Consider the following 7914-nt stretch of genomic DNA (forward strand, 5'->3'; position numbering starts at 1 on the left):
TATAATGCTTGTTTAGTATCGTGAGAATGATTTTGTGGATCTGTTCTATTGAGAATATGTAATGTTTTGTTTTGATTTTTCATTACTTCGATTTTTTTCTTGAAAATTGTGGTGACAAATCATAGGCTATACTAAATTAAACTAGCCAACAGATTATCAAAATAAAAGGCAACCTTTTTATACCTGACCTAGCTTCTGCTTTGGTGTTTGACATTGGTATCTAATTAATCACTCTACAAACTGACTAGGAAATGCAGCAAGCTCATGTCTTGTTGCTCTTGTTCAGTTTAAAAGGTACTTCGTTATAAATCTCCCCTGTTAACAAAATTAAAACTACAAACAAAATTTAGTCATGTAAGATGTGCATCAATATTCATTTGCAATACATGTGATGGTTTGAGTGCCTATTTTTCAATCACAGTCGCTTTCTTTTACTTTCATTCTCAAGGGGAAAAGGTTGTGCTGGACTATTCTACATATATGTTAGTTCAGTTCCCTTTCGAAAAAGAGGAGAAAACTAGCATCTATACATTTTATTTTTTTATTGGGCTGTTGTAAAACTATTACTGACCCCAAAGTCCCCAAAATGATGAGAGTACTTCCCAAGGTGGTTTAATTAGGGACTTTCATACCGGGAGGTCTGGGTACTAGTCTCGAGGTTTGTAGGGACAACAACAAATATGGCGGCAGTGTGACAACAATGGTGAAGTGGTTTTGTTGTTCAGCATTCTGCAACAACAATTTTCGAACGCGAAATCCTCAATGGGAATCGATCAAGTTTTATCGTTTGCCCCGTGACCCTGAGGTTCAAGTTTCCTATACCATATAAACTGGCATTCTGGCCATATTTGTGCAGAACTTTGGAGCCGTGGATATAGAGAGGGGACCCCCATACGGACCGGGTCCACGGACTACTATACGGACCGGTCCACGGACTACCCCGACGGACCCCCTCCACGGACCCCCCCCCCCCCCCCCCCCAAAAAAAAAAAAAAAAAAAAAAAAAACATCATAGAAATAAAAACCTAAAGATTTGACTTACCGGTAGTCTGGATAGATCACTCATGTCGGCGAAATCTTAACCGTTGTGGGCCGCAAATTTAAAGTCTACGGCTCAGGCTCGGGCACAAGTTGTATTAATCCCTTCACTGTGGACCGGAGTACTTCGAAAAAGACCGATAATGAGGTTCCTTGTTCCTTCCACCATTTTTGTTCGGCTCATTCTCCCGCGGGTTCACGAACTCGTTCCAGGCTCCACGAAATGGAAAGCAACCTCTCTACGTTTCTCGAGGAAGCCATGGATGACTGGTAACATGAATCACTCGTATTTTTTTGTTTGTCTTGCCCATCTGCATTTGTTTGCAGTTAGAACAGATTCCTATAATAGCTTTTTGTTGCTTCAGCAGAAATGTGGAGGTGTATGAAATACCGTCAAGTAATGAAGTGAGTTGACTTTATAGTTAAAATTGTGCACATTGTGATCTGGTTACGTCAACATCCAATTTTTAGTGGAGCGGCGAGTTGACTTCCTATTTAGACTTTTTTCCTTAATATATTTGAATAGAATTTAAAGTACACGCATATTATACTGTTTAAAGGAAGGGCAAGATTTCCGGACAGCCCCATACAATAGTTATGCATGCATTGTCTTGTTCACGCCTGTTCTTTGTTTGTGAGGAAGTAATACATGGATAATTAATGTATAGGGCTGTGCAGAAATCCCTGAGAATTATGACAGACAAGGCTTTAATAAAGATTAATGAAAGAGTCAAAATTTAAAACGTCACGATAAAGCCTATAAATACATGTAGTTATTGTATAACCTGCGACCAGGCGTCCTTTTCTTTAGGGAGGGTCCGAGATGAAACGTAGGGAGGAAGGGAGGTCATGATCGCTGGCTAGTCATTGTATGGTGGATCGGTCTGGAGTATGACAACGAAAGACAACATTGGAAGAGTTTTCAGATTGCTGCTAGGATAATACTTCGTCGGTGGAAAGTAGAAAAGAACTAACTGTTAAGTTATTTGAGAAAAGTAGACTGGATGACGTTTTATAGGATGAACTCAATTTAATAACTGGTGTCATATATATTATTTATTAATGAAGAAGCCTTTTAGCCGGTGTGTTTCAAAGCCTCTTGCATTAAATATTTGTTAGACCTCAACAGTTTCGTGTTAAGAATACCTCCCGACACATGCACCATTTCTCCTCTACTCTAACACTGGTACTCCACTTTGCATACAGGGTAAGGCAGGAAATAAAAACTGTGTTAAAAAAAAAACTTCTAGTTTGATCTAAAGTAGTAGCCAACCAACAAACATTCTCTGCAATGCCAAAGATTACATGTGATCTCTGCCGTAGTTGGAATTTGAAAACAAATATAAATTGAGCTAAATCTCAATAATTTGTAACTAACTCTAACACAATGTTTAAAACTGCAACGTTCATACATGTGTACAAAGCAAACGTTTCGTATGTAAACATTTCCAAATCACTTCTAGCCTTAAACGTTTCTTTTGTGCACGCTGTTTGCCCAACTAAAGCAAAGACGATCTCAAATTCAGAGAAAATGAATGATAGCTAACTGTCATTTCAAGGCTCGTACTTCAAACCGTTTAATAGGCTGTCTCAGGACAAACCCAAGAGGATTTATAATACTCCAATTCATAGAAAACTTCAAAATAATTTCATTTTGTCAACCTCTAAGAAGGGACGTTCGCGATATGGAATGTCTTTCTCTTTGATTTCTGTTTGCTAGGTAATTTTCAGTTGCCAGCTTTAGCTTTAAAGGCATGCAACGTAGTTCCACTAAAAAGCAAACCTTCAGGGAAGAGGATGAAGGGAACATACAATTGAGTTTCTTGAAATGAGTGTACGAACCCTGATAACCTCATTCAAGGAAATGACAGACACTTACAAATCTAAATTACACTGGAATCTCTCCATAACCAGTTGACGCAGGCTACTAGAGACGATGAGACTATGATCAGATATTATTTTTGAAGACACCTTTGTGCACACAGGGTTTAAGTGCTGGTGCCTCGTCGATGTTACCAACTGCCAAGCATTCGTTTCCTTGTTGAAAAAATGATAGCGCTCAAATCTAGCAAAACAATACAGCTTATCATCGGCGCTCTGGAATCCCACAACATTAGATTTTACAGCTTTCCAGCAGCCAGCACACTTCTTGATGTTACCGGCAATCTTTTTAAGAACCAAAGGCCCAGAGGGTGGGGATCCACTGGTCTAGCTGCTCTTCTTGTAACAAGAGTTGTTGGATTGAGAATTTCAGCTTCAAAATTTGCTTCTGTATTCTGTGCATCTGCTTCTGTATCTGAATGGTGGACTGCTACTTCAGTTGCAGGTAAATGCCGCTTGCGAGATGGAGCTTTCCCACCAACATTTTTTGGAGCAGAAGCTGCTGATATCCGGCTGAGACGTCGACCTTGGTAGGCCTCCACAATGTTTGCCGCACAGTTAAGATGGATGGCAATAGACAGGCAATGATGGCAAAGCTTGTTTCGCCCAAAGAAATTACAATCACAAGTACATTTTCCACTCTTAAAGCACTGAACCCGGTGAGGAAGGGGTCCTCCACTGTCCACAAAGTACACACTATCCTTGAAACCCTGGCGGAACTGGTCGTTGCACAGCACAGTCTTGGCTTTTTCCAGCAGACTCGATTGTTCCTCTTTGGAAAGTGGCCACTCAGCTGTGAAAGGTCGCTGAGATCACACGCTGCTTGCCTTATAGAGGAATGAGCTGAGGAACGTGTCAATGGTGTGACCTTAAAATTGTAGCACCTCTTGTATGCTTCTGGATCGGGGCAAACTTTGCTAGCCCTTTTGAGGAAAGCCTTTCGCTCTTCTTGGGTCATCTCTGCATGACTCTTTGTCAGTAAGTGTTGCTGAAACTGGTGGCAGACCTCCCACTTGTCGGACAACTGAAACCATGCCATTTCTTCCTCTTGATCGAACGACTGCACAAAGTCATATAGGTTTATAATGAGTCTGTCCATGTCCTGGGGAATGAACTTCGTCCAATCTTTCATTATATCATTTACTGACTCAGGCATGTTCTGTTCATATGGCTTGTTTCCGAAGCCAAGGTCTTTCAGAACAAATGCAGCCGTCTTTGTGCGCATGTCATTAAGCTTGTGGGTGCGAAAATACTGTGTAAAGGCTGGTGGGCCAGACGTCTCGGACCTTTCTAGGGTGTCCCACCCTTCCACGAGTGCTGTTGCATTCTTGTTAAACTCTTTTAGTGAACTTGACCAAATTAATCCACTTTTTGCTTTGAAGAGATCCTGGCAAATACGGGACACTAGTGCTGAGGAAATACCGAGCTTTCTACATTTCTCCTTGATATTTCTTTGGCTATGAATGTAACAAAGCAAAGGTGTTGCATTCCTTAAACCGGCCCCGAGGGCATTCGTTAACGCACGTTCATCATCAGTGCCTGTGGCACGAAGGAATTCACTGAGACCAGGATTTTCACGGATAAGGCAATGGATAAATGATAGGTACGTGGATTCGTCTCTAGTCATGCAGATCATGACAGGGCCTAAAAAGGAGGGGTGGTTGTTTGCTCCCTTTACTCGAAGAACTGTATTCTTAAAACTTGTTACAAGCACATAGAATGGACCAAGTTGAAATGTTACGTCAACTCTAAGTTCAGAGACTTGGTTTACTTGCCCTCGTTGGACCAAATTCAACAGCTTTATCTGCAACTTTAAGCTTGGTGCTCTCTTTGGATCGGTTGTGTGCCATATTGGATGAGGTTCGATTACCATGCTTCTTGATCTTAAATCTTGTGGGCTGACCATCAAAATTGTAATTGAGAAGCACGAGTGGGAACTATTTTTCAATAGCTTCACCAAATTCGATGGACACAATTGTCTTGTGATATGATGTGTAGGAGGAACATGTGTACGTTCTTCTTCTCACTGCAACGTTGGCACTTTCTTGACTGTTGAGCTTTTCAGGTTCAGCCACTTTGCCCCCTTCATCCCTGATGATGGTGTAGAACTTGGCCTTACATCCTGTCATGACCAATGACCCATTTTCATCTGAGAACAAATCTTTTCTGTGTTCCAGTGTATCAAGGCTCAAGACAAAAGTTGCATTGTCTTGAATTCCGATGGGAAGTGCTTTGCTTATAATTGTAGGACTTTCTTCCTGGCAATTCATCATAAAGGGAACAACGTAAGGATTATCAAGGCTCTCAAGAATTATCATCCTGCACTCAACATTACCATTGTACAGCTTGTAATCCTTTTCCTTCATTTTTTTTTTGGTGATTTTGACACATCGAAACGTTCTTCATCAGCATAGCTTTCTTCATCACTATAGCCTTACCAAGGTTCTATAAAACATTCATTAAAACAAACTGTTAGATCCAAACGCCTGCTCATTAGCGGGGTTGCATTCCTCTCTTAGGAATGCAGTTGTCAGTCTTTTTAATCAGGAATTTAGTGCTTAATTTATTCGTTCTCTTAGAGGTATTTAAGGCTTAATTTAGTCATTTCTAGGGTTCTCGATCAGTCATTTTCGCTTGTGAGTAGTTCTTGTAGTTTCGCTTTCTGCAGTTTGTTACTTCTTCGCTTCAAGCAGTCAATATTCAGTTACCAGCTCCTAACAAATGTAAGTGTTAGACGGTATCTTTTCGTCGAGTTTCTGTTTACGATTAGGTCATTTTACTGAGTAATTTTTGTATCTGTTTGTTTTCTAGTCGTAACCGCTTTTCGCTTTCACCGCATGGGTTGAGTTCGCGCCGTCATAGGCAGTTGAATGAAGAATAAAGCGTGTTTGAATTTTATCGCTGGAGTTTTGTAGTCGTAAGAAGATCACACAAACATTAAAATGTTAATATTCTTAAGCCTCGGATATCGTATTTTCATGGTCAGTAATCAAATTGTCAAGCAGATTGGTGATGAGAATAAAGACAACCACTGGATATGGAATACTTTTAAGACAGCAAAATATCAAAACTAACATGCAAGGAAATGTGTGGCTGTAAGTGGGGAGCTCGAGAATTAACATTCAGACCTTAGCAGTTGAGGGTTAAGATTCAAGGTAAATAAATGTAAATTTATATGTGCATGTCCATTATATCAAATTTCTTAGAGGATATAAAATGTCCCATTCAGACAGCAGAAATGTAAAGTACTTGTGAGAGCTTAACCAAGCTACACTGAATTACATTATATTATCAGGAGAGGGCAGAGTGATGATAGATCTGCCATCATATTTATTTACTATCATTTGAGAAAAGACAATTTGATGTGAATTTTCCCATCCGTTTTTATTCCAGACAAAAAGATACCAGCCAGGCAATTATTTGACATAAAACTTTATAAAGTAGAAAAACGGGAAAAGAAGGCCCACTTGAATACCTCTGTCGGACTTGTGTTACAACCTGTGGAATATTCGTCTACACTGCTGTCTTGATCATCTCTATCATCAATCAAAACCTAAAAGCCACAATTCACACATTATTACGTGCATTAATGGAATATTTCCTTTGCTTGTTCATTTCGGACAGACAGAGACCCGTCTTAACATTAGGCTCGATTACCAGCCGCTGTTTCGGAAAATGAGCCCGCGCTCACGCGGACTCGAGAGAGCGGCGGAAATCGAGCCTATCTTAACATTTGACTTTATAAAGAAGGAGAGGGAAATGGGAGAGGACAATAAATACCTCTGCCAGACTTGTATTGCTACCAGTGGTGTGTTCACCTCCACTGCCAAGGTCATGGTCATCTTTGTTGTCAATCAACTCCTATAAGCCACAATTCAATCAACCTGTAAATTACTCAATCCATCTACAAACTACACGAAACTATATACCTATATATATATGGCCAAGTTATTTCAAGATTCATTTGTGTCTTTCCTTCCTTTTTAGTTCAGCAAACACATAGCGGCCAACCACACTTCCCTTGTTTGTATTATCTCACACATGCCCGCATCATATCATATTTCAACCCGCCTGCCTTTCTTCACACAGTAATGACCGTGTACTTAATAATGCATTCAAATATAAGAAAAAAACTAAAATAGTAAGTCAACTGGGAGCTCCACTGACTAATCGGATATTGAGTAGACAGTATAGCCAGATCACAATGTGTGCAATGGTAACTTTTAAAAATGTCAACTCACTTCATCACTTAAAATATTTCATACATCTCCACATTTCTGGTAAGGAAATCTGTTCTAGGTGCAAACAAATGCAGATGGCTCAGAAAAACAAACAAATAAATGTGATTTATATGGACCAATTCTTACCGGTCATCCATGGCTGCACGTGAGATGGAGACAGGATGTGTTTTATTTCGTGAAGCCTGGGGCGAGTTCATAATCCCGCGGGAGAATGATACGAACAAAATGGCGGAAAATGAACACAAATAGGATCAAATAGGAGAATTGAGCCGTCTTTTTCGAAGCACTCCGGTCCACAGCGAACGAACTGGCAATATGTGATTAAGATACCTTGCGTCCGGGCCTGAGCCTTGGTCTGTTAAATTTGCGGAGCGTAATGGCTGAGATCTCGCCGACATGAGTGGTCTATCCAGACAATTGGCAAGTCAAATTTATTTTAAATTTATTTTTATTTCTATGTTGTTTTTGGGGGGGTCCGTGGGGGGCTCCGTCGAGGTAGTCCGTGGACCGGTCCGTATAGTAGTCCGTGGACCCGCTCCGTATGGGGGTCCATGGACCGGGGGTCAGTGGTTTCGGGTCACCCGTATCAAACGGTATTATTTACTTACTGTACATGACACGGCCTGTTTGCACAATTTGGAGTCAAGATTGCTTCATACTATTTCCAGTTGATTTAACTTAAAACTCGCACTCCAGAAACTAAAATGGCCTGTTTCCAGAGAGATCAGTTGCACAAAAATAACGGATCTATGCT

The sequence above is a fragment of the Montipora capricornis genome, chromosome 1 (assembly GCF_036669925.1).
Source record: "Montipora capricornis isolate CH-2021 chromosome 1, ASM3666992v2, whole genome shotgun sequence".
NCBI classification, from domain to species: domain Eukaryota; kingdom Metazoa; phylum Cnidaria; class Anthozoa; order Scleractinia; family Acroporidae; genus Montipora; species Montipora capricornis.